Genomic DNA, 22,755 nt, shown 5'->3' on the forward strand with positions numbered 1-22,755 from the left:
ATTTGCTATGAGACATATTGTGGATTGACAAATCATGTAAAAAGTATCTTAATAGTTTAATGAACCCTGTTACCTCGCAGCTTACAATTCCTTTAGGGATACAGTAAAAAAAAAGATTATCATTGGTGCTGAGTTTGCATTATAAAATTACGATAACGTGTGACTTATTGATTTTTAAAAAAATTTGTCTGTTCAGATGACCAACACAATTAGTCATTTATGGTACATACATGTAGCTTCTTAAAAATAATTCTGGCATTCTTTGTACTGAGAAATGGTCTAAAAAATATAAGTTAAAAAAAACAACACTGTAATAATGGCAATGTAAATATGATAAATTGATAACATTTTTAGTTTAATATCAGTTATTCACATTTTGTGTAGTTAATATTTCATATTCCAAGACAGTTCATATTTTTTTTATATATTAAGTTAGTAATTTTATGCAGATAGGACTCCCTTATCTTTTTACAATTTTGTTTATAAGACAATGAATATCATGAATATTACTGCTTTTAAATTAGTATAAAATATTTTGTTTTTAGATTGTCCTGCTGCAAAATGCTTTAATAATGGGACATTGATACTGCAATCTTGTACCTGTCGCTGTCCAACTATGTTTACTGGAATATTCTGTGAAACAGGTAAAACTATGTAAACTTTAATTGATTCAGATGTACAACGTGTATTCCACTCGTTGATCATAATCGTAAGGATGATTAGAAATACATTATATAATATATTGGTATAATTTAAAAGTTATATAAAATATTTTTGATTAATAGATAACAGTCAACAGTTTGAACCCATTAGCAAAGAAAAAAAACCACAAGAACAAAACAAAAAACAAACAACAAAACAGGAACACGGCGCTCACCCTGAGTAAGAGTCATGTATCAATATGCTATGGAAGGATATATGACTAAAATAGTAGTACTAAAGCCCAAACGACTGTAATTGTGTCTTTAGTATACCAAAGCACACGGAGTGCCGGGAACACGCATCTTCTTCTCGTCATATTAGCTATTGCTCATTGTTCTGAAAGACCGAAAAGTAGGAATGGTTTTCGAGATATTCGAATTGTTTGTAGATTTTTCATTCAACAAGAATATGTAGAGAAACCAAAAGCATCACAAATAAGTGAAAACTCCACTTCAGTGCAGTGCATGTGATGTTTGACAAAAAAGTGTGCATCGAAATTGATGTAAGAACTTCTTTGCAAGTGTTTGTTTTACATTTTCTGTATATAAAATCTTAAGTCACACCAAAAATGTCTTCATTGCTTGATCAAGTCTCGTTTGTTAAGGAAAAAAATTAATGTAACAACGTTTACAGAGATACGAAAGAGTACTGGTAAATCATGTAAATTGATAAAGTAATACAATTACAATTTAAACGATAAACGTTTATACATTTAAGAAAATCTAAATGATTTCGTTATTAAATCGTTATGATTGAAATGTGTATACATCTTATATAAGGAATTTTCATTTTAAATAGAAATAAAGTCGACGCAATGGCCAATTGGAACATATGCCCTTCATTCTACGATGTTTGGATGTCCAGAGGGTAGTGAATACGGATGGTCTACTGGCTATATTAATTTTACACTGTTCGATAATTCGAGGAACTTCATTTGGAACGACGATGACCCGTATACATTTGAGCCACATATTCTTGGTCCGTACACTGAACATGCAATGCAGATGAATTTTTGTGTCATGGAATCGAACGTGACAACATTCGATGATGATAGTAGAGTAAACAGAACCTGGCCTACTGGAAATTACTGTATATATAGGACTGGTGTGAAGTGTCCTGTCGGTAAGTGTATTTGAAAACTTAAATTAATGACGCATAGGAATGTGAACGGACTGATCTAACATTCAAGTAAAAGTAACGTAAAAAAGTAAACTATGAAGACCAGTTTGCGGTTGCGAGTGCTGCCTTGTAGCGGCATTAGCCTGCTCTGTTTGAAATCTACAAGGGTGTCTTTAACGTGCAAGAGATATGGATCTCTCTTAACACGGGTCAGCCTTTATCGTCCCCTTCCGACAGACTATCATCTTTTCCTCAAGACCATACTCGCAAATGGTGTAAAGGGAGAGCCGAAAATTCAGTCCCTGAAATTTTCATCCCAGACGAGAATCGATCCAGGAACCTTTGTGTTAGAAGTCCAATGCCGTAACCACTACACCACGGCTCTCATAGTATATGTCGTTTTGTTCTGAATTTAAACTCTTAAAAACACATGGAGCTTTTCAGGCTTTTCAGGCTTAGTACTTTTAAAGCATTTTATTCGTTGTTTAAGACTATGAAACTTTAAATTTTGTTGCCTTTGTAAATACCCTTTATAATATCAACTTCAACAACTTCTAGACATCAAGCTGTTATATTCTAAAATTAACATTTCATTGGACTTACTTAGCAACTATCAATTACTTATTCTGTTGATATAAACTGTAGCGGAAAGTTTCGATAACAATTTTAATTAAGACAGCATTATTTATGAATTAATTTGCTGTTTAATTATGTTATATCAGCATTGGTTGTTTTACACAACAAGGGACCCTTTTATGGGTGACAAATACTGTCTCACTTATTTCACAGTTCCAGAGATTCTTTTAGATGTTTCTGTCTTGTTAATCTACAGACGCGGAAATCTTTCTTTTACAAATAAACAACATCGGTTACGTAGCTAGTACTTTAGTACGTTATTGACTCTTATTTCACTGGTTGTTAGTGCTGCACCATGGATCAGACAATCCCGTCGTCCTTCCTGTCTGTTGGTATAAGTGTAAGGTTTTTTTTCAATAGGGAAACATATTCACTAGATCTTGTCAAAGTTTAGAGCATTGAGGATCCAAAATTCCAAAAAGTTGTGCCAAATACGGCTAAGGTAATCTATGCCTGGGATAAGAAAATCCTTATTTTTTCGAAAAATGCAAAGTTTTGTAAACAGGAAATTTATAAAAATGACCACATAATTGATATTTATGTCAACACCGAAGTGCTGACTACTGGGCTGGTGATACCGTCGGGGACGAAACGTCCACCAGCAGAGGCATCGACCCAGTGGTGTTAATTGTTATCAAAGGTACCAGGATTATAATTTAGTACGCCAGACGCGCGTTTCGTCTACATAAGACTCATCAGTTACGCTCATATCAAAATAGTAATAAACCAAACAAATACAAAGTTGAAGAGCATTGAGGATCCAAAATTCCAAAAAGTTGTGCCAGATACGGCTAAGGTAATCTATGCCTGGGATAAGAAAATCCTTAGTTTTTCGAAAAATGCAAAGTTTTGTAAACAGGAAATTTATAAAAATTACCACATATTTGATATTCATGTCAACACCGACGTGCTGACTACTGGGCTTATAAACACTACACTTGGAGATTCGACATGGTAATTGTTATCAAAGGTACCAGGCCTACAATCTTATACACCATACGCGCGCTTCGTCTAAATAAGACCCACTAGCGACGCTATAGTATAGTAAATAGTAAAGAAGCCAAAAATGTACAAATTTGAAGAGCACCGATGACCCAACATTAAAAATAGTTGTCCCATATACAACTTATTTTGTGATCTTTTATCTATACCTGGGACAAGAAAATCCGTAGTTTTTTAGAATAATTCGTACCCTTGCAAACAGTAAATGTATAAACATGACTATATAATTTATGTTCTTGTCACCCTTTAAAGAGCAGACAAATCACAGAAAAAAAATGAACACGTAAACAAACCCTATGATAGCACAAAAAAAAAAAAATAAACCCGGCATTGTCACACGACGATAACGCTACAAAAGTGACGTAACATGTAATTAAAAAATGTTCGATATTGTTCAAAATCTGGTTTCTAATTATGGTATTTGATGTACAATATATCACTTACAATTTTATTAATACAGAATTGTGTTATTAATTAGATAATTAATTGTATTATTTAGCAATGTCTGTATTTCTTAAGTTGCTTCAAACTAAAAGCTTGTAAATGAACTGGGTGATTAATTATCTTTACTTTTACATACGAATAGAATATTAAAAAAAAAGAATTATAACTACAAACAACAACGCATTAAACAATATCCGATCAGAATTAATAATACAACATCATAACTAAATACATAAATTTTGGATAGAAAAATACCCTGACACGTCTAATAGTAATGGGAAATTACACTCAGCAAAACAGTCAAATTCGGGAACAGATCACTTATAATTCCGTCATTTGATCTACACAATAAAGTCATACTTGCTTTAAACAAAGTGTCTTATTAAAAGTTTGTTCATAAGATGTTTTTTTGTATTTGATATGTTGTCATGGATAAATTAGCTCTTTTTTATAACTTTTTCATTTTAGGTTTTGATGAAGGAAGTTTAACCATCCATGGTTACAATTATAGTTTGGGCGGCAAACTACCATACATAAAACTAGACACTTCCTCAGACTTTGCGTTTGTGTATTGCTGTAGGGAAGATGGAAATGTTAACCAGTCAGTACATCTTCCAAGTGAATTTCCTTTCATTTTATATTTGGTAGGTATTATTATAAAAGAATTAAAGCCACATCTAACCATTGTTTATTATGTGAAATTGTTTCTGCGATATTTATAATTTGTTCGCTCTATTGCTCAAGATTAAGGAAAGCAACTTACGTTACAGAAATATATAAAGACCATCAACATGTTGAATGTATAAAAGTCTTACAACAATAAAATACTAAATTATACAAACAGATTTTTATATTCGAATAATAACATTTAAACTGGAAAACAGTAATTACAAAACATCTTTGAAAAAACCAAAGAGACATTCATGCTCATTATAAGAATGGCATACACACTCCAAAATGCGCTAAAAAAGCCTAACAATTTACAAAACATAACCTAGAAAACACGATACTGAGACAAGGCATAAATCCATTCAACATTGCGAATGATCTCAGGTGCATCGGAAGGGTACGCATATCCTTCGTAACATAAGGTACATTTGAAAGCACTATAGAATAACACGAGTGAGGTTCATGGGATTAATTCGGAATGCCTTGCCGAGGTTAAGAATAATAAACAAAGTATGTTTCTTTACTTTAGTTTGCTTTTATGCGCGTATTGGTTTGGTGTCATGACTTGATACACAATTAGCTTTTCTTTCCATTATGCATAGAAAGATTGACAAAACACGAACAAAATACGTTCTAGTTATGAATCCCACACGTAGATTTGATGTAATCTTTGTCTGTATTATTTGGATTATATTGTTTTAGTAAGTTTATGTTTTAGGGGCCGTCCACCATAAAATGTCAAGAAATAGAGAGCATGGATTGGAAATTAGAGGAATTTTACCTCCCTTACGACAATAGTTCTATGATGGAGGGAATTCTCCCAAATCTTTTATCACATCCTATGCATACTTCCCATATTGGGTTACCTTTATGCTACTATCAACCAAGGAGTAAGTATCTTTATGGAACCTTTTAAAAGGTCATTCTTTATCCGTGATACATTTGCAACCCATGTTCCCTTTTTTTCTTTTTGTCAATTATTCCCTTTTTTTTGTTTGCTTGTATTCAATACTTTTTCTAATTGTTTTATATTCCATTTTCATTGCATTTGAATCATAAATCACTAGAACTAGTGCATTTATACATGGAAAAAAATGCCTTTTTTTTTATTAATCTGATTTTGAAATTTAGAAAAATAATCATAATCAAAAAGGAGTTTCTTTTACCAATCCCAACAATAATGAAGAGTATGGAGAAAACAAATCTAAACATTCTAGAGTTATCATGCAAAATGTGTAACAAGGAAAAGACCATTTAATATTGGTCCATTTCTTTCGTTGTTCAATTCCGAAATGTTAGTCAATCATACATGTAGCTATATTTCGTTTTTCTGAAAACAATTTACATACAATTGAGAATGGAAATTGGGTATCTGTCATACAGACAACAACCCGCACTAAAGAGCAGAACATACATAGTTTGCAAGTAGCGTTTAACTTTTAAATATCAAAGGCGTTCTACATTTAGAAAGCAATTTTGATCAAGTCTTCCGCAGACGAATTCAATTTGTTTTAAAGAAAAACATTTTTTTTACTCGAAATAAATTTGTTAATCTTTATTAACTTTCAAACATAGTTATATTGGTTTACGATGGTCCATATGAAACATCATTTCACAATTATCTTTTTTTTTAATATATATATCCATGATAAATATATTTGTGATTTTAATGCAATCATTTACAAATATGTGTCACGACATCAAGATACGTAGTACATGTACGTTGATATTCCATCTTTTATGCTGAACTTGAAAGGAAGAAAAATAAATGAACAAATGGACAGTACCACGTTCGTGAATTTTATTTGTTTTATTTTATATAGGCAAACGAGAATGTATGTATAAAACTGATCATGGTGCCTCTTATAATGGCCAACTTAATATCTCAACATATAACATACCCTGCGATAAATGGACAGATGTGAATTTGGACCTCGCCACGAGTACACGATGGATTGGAGAATTTGAAAACAACTTTTGTAGGAAAACAGAATGGAATCTACCGGGTTGTTATTTTAATAACAAAAGAGCAAATTGTAATATTTCAGTATGTGGTAAGTATTTCCATGGATGAGTAAAAATAAATATAATGATAAAAATACAAAACAAAAATATAGATCAAAATTCATTTTCATCCACCATACATATATGCAAATACATTGAAAGTATTATTTACAATGCGTTCTTAACAAGCCTTTGTGCCCGAGTAGTTACAGTAGTTTATCAAGAATTATTACTATCATTGTTAACCCGAAGGTTTGGACTTCAAATCCTTCTTTGATAGATTACTTTTGAATCACATTCCTACTTTGAATTTTCAATAAAAGTGCAACATGTGTCAGGATGAGTAATGTGTACAATCAACACTGTGAGCACATTCGAGCTAGCATGTACATATGTTCCCTATAGTATAATCTTTCTAATTTTAATGCCAAATTAGATTATTACCCAATTTCACGGTCCATTGAACATGGAAAAGGATAGTGCGAGTGGGGCATCCGTGTACTTTGGACACATTCTTGTTTTTTTTTTTGTTTTTTTTTTTTCAGAAAAGGACAACTTAAAAGTATTTGGGAAAGAACGAAGCTATAATGCAGCCCAACATCATGCTGATAGTTACCCTTCAAAAGCATTAGATGGTTTAATTAGTACGTGATGAAACATCGTTTGTATGATAAACAAATACGAAAAATCCGGGATACTAGTGGAATCATATTTTCTATGTTCCTACATAGTTGTCTTTTTTGACAGATTAAAGCATGCAAACTTCATGCTTTTTTATCAAGTTTTGAATTAAATAACTCGAAAACAGATTTATATTTTATAGAACTCATTAGGCTGAATGCGCTTGTTTTGTTATTTTTAAAATAAATAACTTTATAAATAAACATAGGCAAGAACTCTCTATATTCGAAAATTACAAAGAAAAACACGAATAAGTTTCCCATCATGATGAATATAATTGAACGATTACATCCTAGCCGTCAGAAACAATAGCCAACGGATATAAACAATCGCCGAACATAACATTAAACAAAAATTTAAACGGCAAAAAATGCAAAAAATAATTTGAAGTCAGAAATCAACGACCACCGCCAAATAACTGATATGGGGAAAACACACACAAATGTTACGGAATAAAAAATTGTTACAAACAATCATTTGCAAGATCTCTGTAATCCATTCATGAAATATTATATGTTAGGAATGATATATATGCATTTTGGTTTTGTTATCTGTTTTGGTGAATGTTACCTCGATAAGAAGTATCTGAAACTGAATCTGGTGAAATGGTGCATTAAATGGTTAACCTTAAAAAAATGCAGATCCGGAAGTTAAATTCAAAAACAGAAAGTCCGTAAAAAGTGTTCGATAACATCAAACGTTGGGAAACAACAGAACGAGTAAAACAAAATTGTCAATTGGTACAGAAATATACTCGTTTTACAGGAACAGCTTGAATTTTTCAGAAAGACAGAACTTTCGCAATAAGAAATTTGAATTCATGTATTTTATATCAAAACGTAAGTTCTCAACCGACCATCACAAGTCTATCAGAAGAATGGACAAGTTATTGTCATTAACAAATACCAATTGTTGTGACTTCCACAAACGGAACGAGTGAAATGTCATTATATTGCAAACACTTTGATGATGGCAGTTTAAGAAATATTTTAATTTGAATCAGAGTTGGTTTTACGAAGGTTTAGTTTGAATTATCTATTTCGCTTTAAAGTTTAAACTAATAAATTTGACAAGACTGTCGTAAAAAGTGAGAAGTTTAGCGCTATAAAACCAGGTTTAATCCACCATTTTCTACATTTGAAAATAATTGTACCAAGTCAGGAATATGACATTTGTTGTCCGTTCGTTTTTTATGTGTTTTGTCATTTGATTTTGCCATGTGAATAGGGACTTCCAATTTGATTTCCCTCTAACCTCAGTATTTTTGTGACTTTACTTTATATATTGACACTAACAGGTTCTGGAACATCATTTGTATCAGAGAGACCATCTTCTAAGCCATGGTTCTTACTTAACTTAGAAGAGTTTATCGAAGTTCATGCAATCGTTCTTTACCGACAGAAAGGTAAGATAATCACATGCACGAGAAGAGCAGACATATAGTGTTCTAATGAGGAAATATACCAGGGGAATGACAAAATGTCCAATTTAAAGTGTTGGACAAAAACACAAATATTTCAGATTGTACTGCGTAGATGCGTATTTCAAAAATCCATTTGTTACCCACAACAAAAGTCCATTACCAATTACAAAATGTTTGGTCGAAAAGAAAAGGTACACTTTATAAAAACACGGAATTGAACATTCAATCAGAGTTATGCGTAAAGAAAACCGTAACTTAATATTAGGCTTCCTTGTTTATATTTACGGCATATTTCAATAAAACAGTATCCATCTTTTCATGCATGTACTCTCGTGATGAACTAGTTAAAGGTTCGATAGCTTGTCCATCATGATAGGTAATAAAAAATTGCACTCGTCCTTGATTTAATTTTACCATATGTTTTAAGGTATCAAAAGTACTTTTTTCGTGAAATGGCACACGGCCAAAAAAAATTTTTTATTTTGTTTCTGTGGTTGTCTATCCAATAAGATTAGTCTGTCGTACATGTATACACATGTATCTACACAATAGTGAATAACACGTATACCTTTGCTGTCTGGTCTTCAAAGTAGGCAAATCGTAAGCGATGTCATCATCGCAAATTCAAAGGACAAGCATCAAATTTTGTGAAGAGTATTGAAGGTAATGATAACATTTGAGACAAAACAATGTTATTATTGACCCGAATAATTACAAGTGACTTAACAAGTTGTTCACATTATTACAGTATGGTTCCCTGTAAACAACAGATACGTAGGGACGTATGTTAGTAAACATCGATGGGACTTCCTGACATATGGAGCATACAGATGTGACGATAACAGAAACCCCTGGAAACACAAAATATTTCGCTTTCAGTGTAAACGTCCAATTATAGGACAATATGTAAGCGTGAAAAACTTTGACTTTACTGAACCTGACCGCAAGCATGGGTACTTTCATTATTTAGAAATAGACGAAATAAAGGTTGTGGGAAGATGTAAGTATCACATTGTTCTTTTAATTTGTAAAATACGAGGTTAATACCGATAGAACATTATCGGCTATGCATTCGTCCATCATTTGCTTGATAAGGAAATGCGTGTTCCAAGTCAGGAACCTAACAATGACTTTCCATTCCTTTAAATTATTAGAGCTTTTGATTTTGACATTTAATAAGGGACTTTCTGTTGGGTATTGTCATTTGGAGCTCGGTATTATTTCGTATTATTTTTACAATGAGCGATTCTTTTTAGCAACTACATCTAGATCTTGAACGAACATCTTCCATCGAAATGAAAGGTAAAACAAATGTCTAGAGTAGTTTGATCTTCTGCCAAGAACATTAACACATATTGATTATTACAACAAGTGTTGCTGATTTATTAAAACAACTTCTCATTGATAATTCATAATAAAAATAATTTAGATGACCAAAATCTGTATCACATGGGACATCGACACGCTCAATGATTTTCATTCAATTTCGCAATGCAAACAATAAGACTCCACGATAGCTGCTATTCTTCATTATTTTTCAAAAAGCGAATGCCTTTCTTTAAATAAAGTGTTAAATGTTTTCATTTGCTAGTACGATTTTAATCTGTTCTTAATAACATTAGCAACACTGTGCGGACGGCGACTTGGACTAATTACTGGTGACGTCCAGGATTATCAGATTGAATCGTCATCACATAAGGACAGTGATCATCAATTCACATTTGGTCGATTATTTCGTCCTGAAAATGGTTGGTGTGCACGTTCTACTGATAATACCCCATGGTTTATGGTAAGAAACAAACATGGTTGTTTGCGTATGTGGTTTTTTTTTGGGCGGGGGGGAGGGGTAATCCTGTTAACAGACCAGTCCACGCCAATTGGTTACAATTTGTATTAAACGTTCAGAGAAAATCGTACTATGTCTTAATAGCTGAATAAATTATATTTTGGTCGCTTAAAATCAAACAAGAAAAATGTTAAAACTTCGGATTATATAGTGATTTATACATGGTCTTTTCCGTATTGGGTCAACGTATCATCCCGGGACCCTTATATCAGGCCGAGACGAAGTAAAGGTGCTGACATGTGTCGTAGGATGATACCCATGCCGATAATCATGGATATGGAAAGGTTATGTTTTAATCACTTGATTAATAACTTCCGAAAATAAAGAAGATTTACGCCGGAAGCTGATACGGATTTTCTGCCCGGGCTGATACGACATTCTAATATATCGTCCTTATTACGCTTTGTTTACCAAGCCCTGTTATAGTTTGCACAACATATGTTTGACACATGCGCAGAAACTTACTGTATGCATTGTCGTGATTTTCATTTTTATCTTAATAAAAAATATATATTTTAGATACTTAAGAATGTCTGCTTGTCATATTTTGGAATGTTTGTCAAATTTTCGAAATCCTCTTGTTTTATCTATTTTAATGCCTTAAAAAAATTTCCCAATGAACCCTCATTTTTCTTTTTATAAATCTTTTACATGTAAAATTATAAGTAATTTGTAAGTCTTATAACATTTAATTTATTTTTTAATAGTATTTAAGAACTTTAACTGGTCAATGATAAAGCTATGAAAATCCAAGAGAGAACATTTTCCCTCCGAATTTCCAATGGCTAATATCTCGAAAACAAGCACATTGACCCCTACATTTGTTTTTGCTTTTTTAATTCCTCAATTTATTTCCTATCAATGGATACTAGTTTTATGAAAAGTTATTTTTGAAAATGACCAGCGAACATCCTTAAATAATTTAATTTTGGATGTAACGCGTCTCCTGATTGGCTAACGTTATTTTGTTATGAGCCCATAGACATACTTCAGTCATGTGACCGTGACGTCATCAACGTTTTGTCATGATTTTCTACGGGTTAAAATGGAATTTAGAATTAAATTATAAGAAATGACTGTTATATTTTTTCTGTCTATTCGAAATAACATAAAAAATGTGGTGCACACTGTTAAATAACCCGCTACTCACGTTATTCAGTGTGCACCACATTTTTTATGTTATTTCTTCATAGACAGAAAAATATAACAGTCATTCCTTAAATAAAAAGCGATTATAGATTGTTATTAAAATAACATATTTTTACCTCGACTTTAGTTTTTTTTAACTTATAAGATATGAAAATATAATGTAAATAAATATAAGCCCGGGTAATGACGATGTAGGGCTAATATTGGGTTATCAGTCTGTGTGTACAATTACGTTTTGTTTTCTTCCGTCGTAACACACATGAAAAAACACTGTATTAGGAATGATATATATGCTTAATAGAAATATTTCCTTAGCGCCTGATATTATTGAATTGAAAAAGGAAGGTTATTTTTTTTTAGTTTCCTTTATCACAATCAGTCAAAATTATATTATCATAGATATCACGCAATCGCCAAACATTAAATATCAGACGACGATACTGATATTTTGGTATTAAAGTCATATGAAACGAGTGAGTGGTGAAAAATAATGTTTATCCAATTTTTGATCCAATAGATATAGGAAGATGTGGTGTGAGTGCCAATGAGACAACTCTCCATCCAAATAACAATTTAAAAAGTAAACCATTATAGGTTAAAGTACGGCTTTCAACACGGAGCCTTGGCTCACACCGAACAACAAGCTATAAAGGGCCCCAAAATTACAAGTGTAAAACCATTCAAAGGGGAAAACCAACGGTCTAATCTATATAAACAATACGAGAAACGAGAAACACGTATATATTACATAAACAAACGACAACTACTGTACATCATATTCCTGACTTAGGACAGGTGCAAACATTTGCAGCGGGATTAAACCTTTTAATGGATCCAAACCTTCTCCCTTTTTCTGAAACAATAGCACAACATCACAACATAGAAAACATACGATAAAATATCAATTGGCAGACTTAACTCAATCAAAAAACGTATGATTACACAATGAACGAATAAATTTGATCTGCGATATCTGGATACAAATGCACAGTTAATTAGATATAAGGGACAAACATTCATGACCAAAAAGCTAACAAACAATTCATGTATATATCATAAACTTAGTCTTATGTGCACGAATTTATCATTTTTTACGCAAATATATCGTTTGATCGTCAATTTTTGTACTCTCTGTCTTTTTTGATTTAACAAATATGGCTGCTCTTTAAATGCCGTGTTTTGAAGCCGACGTTTGCCGATTTTCACCTTATAGTAAACAAATAACAAAACGCATGGGTAATGAGCACGTGTTTAACGTAATTGTTTATTTTAATGACAGATTCATGCATATTGCGATCACCGGATTTTTACGAGGAGGCTTACGATCAGGTCAATATGCATACGAAAAATATGTGGGGGAAAAATAAGTTAACTTCTTCTAAATGTGGACAAATTAAAGAATTTTCCGCAGAAAAAAAGTATATGCACATAAGTTGTATAATGAAAACTATCTATTAAGTTATAATAAAAACATGCATATTTTTTTTGAATTTGAGGTTTCTTATGACTAAAGATTGCAATAACTTCAGATATATTTTTATGCTTTCTAGGTTGATTTGATAGTGCCATTGAAAATACAAGGCGTAGAGTTACAAGGAATTAAAGACGGGCAAAATATTAAACTTATAAATTCTTTCAACATTTTATACGGAATTGATAGGAACAATCTTGCTATTTACCAGGATCCAATGGGGACAATGAAGGTTAGTTTTCTCATCTTAAGATCACATAACTGTTCGTTGTAACATGTGTACACGTATCTTCCAAAAAAATCTATATTTTTTTAAAGCAAATTTTTTTTCTGAAACGTGTTTTCTGAATTATTTTGGTGGATGTTGGTATTGATGTTCATAACACATTAGCCATTAAGAACATTACAATTTAGAAGAGGATAAACACACAGTACCATCATATTATCGTAGATTCGATTTGTATAAGATAGTTGTAATACAATAAAGAATCACCTTGATATAAGCGGATTTTTCAATCAGTAATTGACAGCTACGTATACGATAAGGGGCGCCGACCTAGATATAAGGATTGACATTTTGTATTTGCGCCTGATGCCCGTTTCGTCTATTTAAGACGCATGAGTGACTCTGAAATGAACAAAAGTTAAAAAGTCAAGATAAGGTAAGAATATCGATATGCGTGTGTGGAAAACGCTTCATTTGGTAGGCCCAAAAAGACTAAACAATTTGAATTCGAATATATAACCAATAACACGGTTAAGGACCCAAATTGCTGCATAATAAAATTTAAAAAAAAACCAATTGAATAATATTTGAACTTTGTATTAGGAATTGTCAGCAATAACAAAATTGCCAATGAAAAAGGAGGTCCATTAACGGACTATGGCATGTGCATTAAGTTCAGTGACATAATACCATGAATAACACAACATTAAATAGGGATACATGGCATGATTGAAAATAAGACAACTATCCATCACAGTCCAAATACATTGGTAGTAATTATAGGTTACTGTAATGCCGTCAATATTGACAACAATGAGTTAACAGTACAGTTGGGTATAAAAGGCTACAAAATAACAAGAGCTAAAACATTTCAAATGAAAAAAAGCGGCATTATTTATGAAAAGACCACAAACGAAACACATATAAAACGGAGAGATCTAAACAACAGCCATAAACTCACAAACTTAGGACAGACATACATGTAACAAGAACGGAGTAGGCTTTAACGTGATTGTTAGCACTCAACCATTCCCTTACATGTAAAAAGCACAAAATTAAAGAAGCTGTAAACATCCGTTGAAAATACATTGACTTAAAACATGTAAATCGACACAAGGCAAACATTAAATCAACTTAAAAGAAACCACTTAAAAGACACAAAGTATCAATCAAAGATTACACAAAATGTAACCGAGTTGCATTTTAACTCCCTGTTTGTGCATCCCAACAGGTGTTCAGAAGCGATACCTCAAATGGAGTATCAATTCAGCAGTTTGTATTTAACACAGAGATTTACAGCCGGTACATAAAAGTTGTCCCACTTGAATACACCGATGCATGTTTAAAACTAGAAATAATTGGCTGTCCAAAACAAGGTAAGGACACAATGATATATTTGTAAAACAGTGTATTTTTTTATATAATATATACCTACTAAAAAATGAATAACCTTTATTTTTTGTTTCAAATGATACTAATGAAAAAAAAGAGATAACTGAATTGTATTTAAAGCTTTGCGGACGTCCGTCGGTACCTGTATTGTCGCAAATAGTTTACCTGGCGACGCGTAGTTATCCCGTTTCTAATGCAAACACATTTATGATTAAATTTCAAGCATGATTTCATTGATTTCAGTGTAAAACTTTCATTTAAGAAAATTCCACGAAAAGATGTTATCTTCTTTGGTCCTTAAACTAGGTGACGTCATGAGTATGCTTCCGGCGTCAAACGTAAACACCGGGCGTATTCTGGCTTCTTGAATTGATCGGTTCGGAATGTAAAAAAAGTTGATAAAAAAAGATTTGTAGGTGCACCATGTGAGTTTTCTTGCTTATTATTGTAGGAATAACATGTCAATACATTCCTAAGTTACAGACAAGGAGATTGAGAATTTTACGCTTACTGTTATCCAATTAGAACCATTTATACAAAATAATTGCAATAGAATTATTAATCATTATTTATTATTTTTTCAGCAAGACGTGATTTGTGGTGCGAAAATTACAAATACGATTTAGGCTTTGAGGTTCTACCATACCATGCGTTTTGGATGAACGAAGACCACGATGATATCCGCATGATAAAAACAAATGTTGATATTCAGCAATGTATTGGATACTGTCAAAATATAACATGTCTTTCTTTTTCATTCGATTACTACGAAAGATATTGCCTTTTGCATATGGGTCATAGATACACACGACAGTTTCAAAATTGGTGGGTAAATAAAGTCGATGTTAGTAACATCTATTACCAAAGATTGTGTTTTAAAGGTTAGATATTTCTTTTACATTCAAATTCTGACTTAGAAAGTATGTTTTTTTTAACAAAATATGGAAACGACACCAGGAGGAATAAATCTGGCATAACTATGGTCTAAACACACGACACGACATTCAATAAAACCAAAAAAAAAATATTAATTGTTCGAAACACAGGCATTAAATCAAGTTTATAGTATGTTGTCAACAAAATGCAACTGGATAAAAGTAAGATGAAAATGCTTTCCAAATTTAGCTTAAATTATTACACAGAAACTAAAGATTGAGCCCAATTAAAAGGATTTAATACCAATACAGTAAGATCCCATGGTATGTAGCAATACGCAGGTATGAGCGTGATGCTGTAATTTGCTCACGACGATTTTTTTTAATATGAAAGTTATTGTTCAATATGGTTCATGTTTTGACAGCTGATGACGGTTTTATCCTTCAAAGTTGGTTTTGAATCAACATCAAGATTATATTTTCATGGGTTATAGGCTAAGATATTTTTGGCGGTTCGATTTTTGGTATCAAGAACGGCCACAGGTCAAGACATAATTGACACGTTTACAGATACTTTTTTACATGAACTTTTTAACGCAATTTTACAAATAAATGACACGAAAGGCCAATGAGTTTATTTAATCTATTGGTATTTGTATTGTACCAGTTACGAAACAAGTAACATTCTTCAGAACAAACTGATTGGAAAAATATATGACATGTTCACACCCCGTTAACCAAAATGTTATACATGTAGCAAAGTAATGCAGACTGTTTCCATATATTCACTTAAAATAATTTGCATTTAACAATTTCAACAACTGAAAATCAAATCTATAGAAAATACCGATTAAGTACATATAGAATAAACATATTGCACAAGCAACTGACTTAATGTTTTAAGAAAGCAAGACAAAGGGGTGGTAAAATTTTGACAATCATACTACATCTGTGACAAATGATATTTCTCCATGATATTTCTTTCAATTGTTTATTACAAATTTACAAAGACGTTTGCTAAAAAAAGATTTATATGGATTTTACTATTTTTTCTTAAATTTGACTTTTGAAAAAAATTAAATTTACTTGACCTTACAACGTCTTCGTCTTGTCTTTCAGAGTTCCTAGAAGTGAACGAATGTGGCTTAAAAATATTTCTAAAAGACGAAAATGCAACAACAATTTTATCCCCGAGTTTTCCATTGAATTATGGCCAAGGAATACATTGTATTTGGTCTATTCAGTCTGAAATGTATGTGGAGATTGAAATTGTCTATATCAAACTACAAGAGAAAATTATAGTGAATGATCTTCAAAAGGTCAGTATATACATAAGTACATACATACATTGTACACTGCATTATCAAACATCCATAAAATATCAAATAGTTTGCATAATATTTTTGCAGAATGAAAAATGGGCTATTTCAGGGTCAAATACAGATATTTCTACTCGTCACCAACAATGTGGTTTACAGTATATATGTTTTATTTCACGATACAACCGTTTGTTACCAAAATGATTTTGGAATCGGGATGATATTAACCCGTTTTGTTTTTTGTTATCACAAATTTGGAGATCTAAAATCAACTTTTACTCACATAACACATTGGCCTTTCTCTCGAATGTCTTATAGTGAGGCATGCAAATACGTTTAACAAAATGCATTCTTGACATTTAGCTTGTTAATGAATTGACTGGTCGCAAAATTTTGTAATTTTAAAGTGAAGTATTGATGTATACAAATATTTATCAACGGTAATTTAAACTTAGAAAATGTCCGAAAAACATTCAATGGGATGACCGCCGATTTATCATTTAAAACCGTTTTGCAAATTTTACCTAATTCCGTCATGTTTATCTTTTAGTCATTTTTAAGACAAACGATTGTGGTAAATTCAGGACTATTGAGAAGCATTTCAGAAAAAAATCTGTATAATGTTGTTGTGTCTAGGTAAATATAAGCCATTGAACCGTCTTAAAATGAACTGAACAGATATTGTTTGACTGCAAAAGAAATGTCTGAACAATGCTGAAAGTTCCGCTGTGGATAAGTTTGAAAATTAACTCAAAACGTGAAAACGACGCATAGAATATTTCATCAGTCTTTCAAGATCTATTCAGATCTAAATGACCGTTTTCCCTCAAAATTGGTTTACAAGGATTATAATTTTGCACACTAGACTTGCGTTTTATGTACAAGGACTGTTTAATGATTCGTACCAACAACCACACTATCTTAACCCAGTTTGAAGGAGTATCTGCAACTTTTCTCCATGTTTTGTCCATTGTCTGGCATAATTAGTAGTTGATCACAGTCAATAGCATTTGATTAACGGCCTGTTGCATTACCTAATGCGTTTCGTAATTTGTGAGGTCAGCAGATAAATCGTGGGTGGATTTTGACTGATGGACTTGTACAGTTTCACGTACGAGGTGTATATATAAATATGTCAGTATTGCTATTCTGCAAAACTTGTTTGTATTTGAACGTTTTGGTCGCACATTACACTGGTTACTACATTGTTATTATTTTTTTTGTACTTTAGATGGGTGTGTACGACATTCATCCAGGCGAATGTGAAGACACTTTGAGTATCAGAGACAAGAGTGGCAATACAAAGAATATTCTTCCATCTGACAAGAAATTAGATGGAGTCAAACTTATATCGGTATCAAATCAAATGACGATACAGCTTTCCACTTGTTTTCATTATGAAAGAAATGACGAAAAATCATTTGAACTGAAAGTATCTATGATAGGTATGTGCCGTTTGTATCATTTATAAACAAGGTAGTATAATATACATATTATTGAAATTAAAAACCGTAGTGGAGAAAATATTTTGATAAACTGACGAAATCAAAATAACAATTTTCTCATGTAAGAATACATTGATTTAAGTCATATCCATGATGGAAATATGATAAATTTTAAACGAATAAAAACGAACTCCACGGTTAATAAAAAAGTAGTAGCCTATACACCGTGGCAAAAAAGTAATTGCTTGACTATATCAACCAACATGATGAACGAAACAGAATTTTCAAGTCCAGGACTTGGTAAAATTTATTTTCTCAAAATAAATGGTTGGTCAGACACAGGTTTTACCAGCCCATACATTTTGAATATGTGGCACAAACAAACACAATTTCGCGTGTCTTAGTTCAATAACCTTGCTTAAAAGAAAAAATGTGAATTACTTTTGTTTTCAGATTTCAAAAATTTTAAAACTTGGAACTTTGCCTTTTTCTTTGCGTAAAACAATTAATGTAGACATCCATACTGTATAATATGATCAGTTGTGTGTACGGTTGTCTGTATTTATTGATAAAGAGCTAATGTTAACAGATGCTACGGCATCAAATTGTTTTAATTTCCTATTTCTAAAAATGCCATTGGAATAACAGCAGCCTACAAAAGTACTTTTATTTCTTTTGAAGACGAATGTATGTAAAACATTGACTTTTTTTATACAGACAAAACCGTCAAAAATGTTGCAGAGTTGTTAATGAAACGAAACACTCATTGAACTTAAATTAAATGTTAGTATTGTAATTCTTCAGATTTACCAGCATGCGGCGGACTTGGTAGTTGTTTTCAGACATGTGACCTGCAATCGGCTTACATATTTACACCAGGGTTTCCAATTGGTTACGAACCTGGAGACTCGTGTTTTTGGAAAATAGAGGGTACATACGGTCAATATGTAACATTTTACATCACAAATCTTGATATAACTGATGATTCTTCATGCGAAAAATCCTTTATTTCGGTTAATGATATCGACATTCAAGGGCGTAGTAAAAACTTGGGAAAATTTTGTAAGGGCAGTCGGCCTTACAATGTATTGGTATCGAGCTGGGAGAAACTATATATTGAATTTAAATCTGCAACTGATTTACAAGGAAATGGTGGATTTCTTGGAAAATATGAATTAAAGTCTTTTATACAGGACACATTTAATTTAGAAAATAGCTGTAAGTATGCAGTTTCTTTAAAATATATTATATAATTTAGATCACGTATAAACCTATACTAGATCTTGTATAATGAATCAAGTCAGTGCTTGGTTGCGCTATATAATAAGACACATTAATTGAAAACCATGTTTAGAAATAGTTTGAAATAGTAGTGACAATTATAAAAAGATTCTAACCATGAAAAAGTTCTTATTCGCAAGATTGTTTTCCTAATTTGTGATATACCTAGTAATCAAAAGGAGTAAAAATATTAGGAACAAAAGGAACATTATAGCACAATAGATAAGGTGTTAATGTCCTTACTGTGAAGTATAACTTAAAGAAATAATTTTTAAGAAATATCGTTTGGCCATAAACCCTTTGTTTAATTTATTGTCAAATGTTATATATCAAAGATTGTAAAGAAAATTGGTATGGATATAAAAACAGTTGCTACGGGATGCAAAAGAAGACGTTTGGAATAACATGGATTGAAGCTGAAAGTGAATGCGTGGTTCAAGGAGGTCATCTTGTTAGCATAGCCGACCAATCAGAAATGGAATTTATTCATTACCTTGTAACAGTCCTTAGCAACGACCCGAATGAAAAGCGTGCATATATAGGTATTTAAAATAAACAATAATGATAATCGTGAACATAAAACAAATAAAACATGCATGCGCTTAATGTTGCTCAAGTGAAAATTGTGCTTGGAAGACTATGGTATTCTCCAAAAGACAATATTGATAAACAAAAGAAACGTAATGGATGTTTTAAAACATTAGCCATAAGAAAATATTTAACGAGACTTTCTCTTGGAGGATATCAATAATTTACACATACAATATTTTTCGAATATAACTAAATTGTTTGAAAAAATAATGGTTCAACTTTATAAGCGTTTTTATATGAATTTTTAAACTACAAACAGATATTATACCCCTTACTACAACTTTTTGTTTTTTAATCAGTTTTGCAATACTCCCTTGTGAATCTTTATTCAGAAATTATTGACACATGTACATCTTTCGTATTTTCTGTATAATAAAGGGTTACGGAAGAAGACGAATGGATATAATACTAATGATTATGTTTGGTCTGATGGCAAACCGATGACATTTACATCGTGGTAAGTTTATATTATTTTCTTTAAATTAACACAATTGTACTAAACGACATCAGAATAAAGGGCTAGGCTGCAATTTAATGTCCTTACCACTGAAATGGTAGTATTTCTTACAGTTGACTTATCCTTCCAAGTATGAAGTTATAACTCTAAAACAGGAACCTTAATCGTAGACTATGGTGTGTCCTATCTGACTGTTGGTTTATTTCTTATCGAAAACGTTGGTTTTTGTTTTGTTGCTTAATTCACAAAATTGATGTTCTCCTTTAAGGTTGGCTAAGAGGAACATCAATTTCATTTATTACATATTATTTGGCCTGCTTCTTACTTGAATGTCCGTATTTCCGTAACCCGACTGTCATGAGGTCCAGAAATTATTTTTATTTAAACAATCACTTTTTCAGGAGATCATATTTTGACCCAATTTATTATTACAACAAAATGAAGAGAAAGACATGCATACATGTTATGTTGAAGTGTTGTTGTTTTTTTACGTCTGAGCCTACTGCTTAAGTGTGACTTATTCGATACCACTCTGATCAATGGTCCATTTAATTTATTAACGACATTTTGTTCAGATATTCTTGGTTCGAATTGTAATATAGTTTGATGTATGCTTACATTCTTTTCTAATTCCAATAGGTACAACGATCCTACTTTAGGAATGCAACAGCCAGATGGTTTAGAAAATGAAAAATGCTCAATACTTCACTTGTTTAGTATTCATAACATGAACGACTGGCATGATGTTGCCTGTGCTTATGATAAAATATCTAATTTCATATGCGAAATAAGTCAAGACTTCCAAATTCAAGGTAAGATTTCTGTTATTTTACAACAAAAGAGAATAAAAGAACGAGACAATGTTCCCTTTACTAAAGCATGTCTGAAGTAGTAAAATACGCAGAAGTCATTTGATTTGAATCGGCTGAGGGTATGTGAAATAAAGGAGTGTTTTGTTTCTGTTTCTTAACGTCAATGGAGAATACTTCATTCGTATTTTTGTAATTTAATTCGTATTTAAAACGGAGAGATACTATATTGATATACAATATACAATCTGTTTAACACAAGTAATAAAAAATGTAGACTCCTATTTGAAAATGATGGTGCGTTATATATGTTCAGAAACACTTTATGGAAAGGGACAATGTCTGACCCCTTACATCTTACAAAATACCCCGTTTAACCTTAGGCTAATGGTTACATACATTAGCCCGGGTTATACTGCCTAATGAGCGAAATATAGTTATGAACATATCTCTATACCCCACTTGACTCTCATTTACAATTAAAATAAGAAGAGGCTGAGGGGTCCGCATTTGCCCATAGATAAATACTACTGCTGGAAATCGAAAAAAGCATCGCGTGTGATACATGTAAACAATGCACAAAAGTTGGCTACTAGTATACAAATGATGTTTTATTTGCTAAATATATAATAAAAAGTAATTTAAATGATTTTGACCATTATCATTTTATATGCATATCTGAAGATGATATAAGAAACACATGGAGTCATGTTCCAACAGAACAAGCAGACGATTTGTACATATGCGAATCTGGTGAATATATCTTAAATGCTTTTCTTTGTGACTCCGTGGAGGACTGTATCTCTGGTGATGATGAGCGGAATTGTTGTAAGTATTCGAACTTTTATAACTGTACAATTGTTTGAAACAAACAAACACATTGCCATATAAGCGAGAGGTTTTGCAGGCGATGATACCAGTTTTAACTAGTGATTTGTTCTTGCAATGTACTGTACCAAGTGAGTGTTTTTTAACATGGTGTGAATAAATATATTTTAAGTGTCAGATTAATTTCAAACGTATGTCGCAATATGGGACGGGCATAACTACGCATTTTTGCACAAGAGATAGGTTTCTAGTTTACTTCTATTTAAAACAATCAGTACTTGTATTATTATTAGAAAAAATATGATGTAAAATAAAAAATCTTGACAATAAATATAATTTTGAGATCAACTACCAACATGAATTTTCTCAGATAACAAATAAAAGAA

The sequence above is a fragment of the Mytilus trossulus genome, chromosome 1, assembly GCF_036588685.1.
Source record: "Mytilus trossulus isolate FHL-02 chromosome 1, PNRI_Mtr1.1.1.hap1, whole genome shotgun sequence".
Classification (NCBI taxonomy): Eukaryota; Metazoa; Mollusca; class Bivalvia; order Mytilida; family Mytilidae; genus Mytilus; species Mytilus trossulus.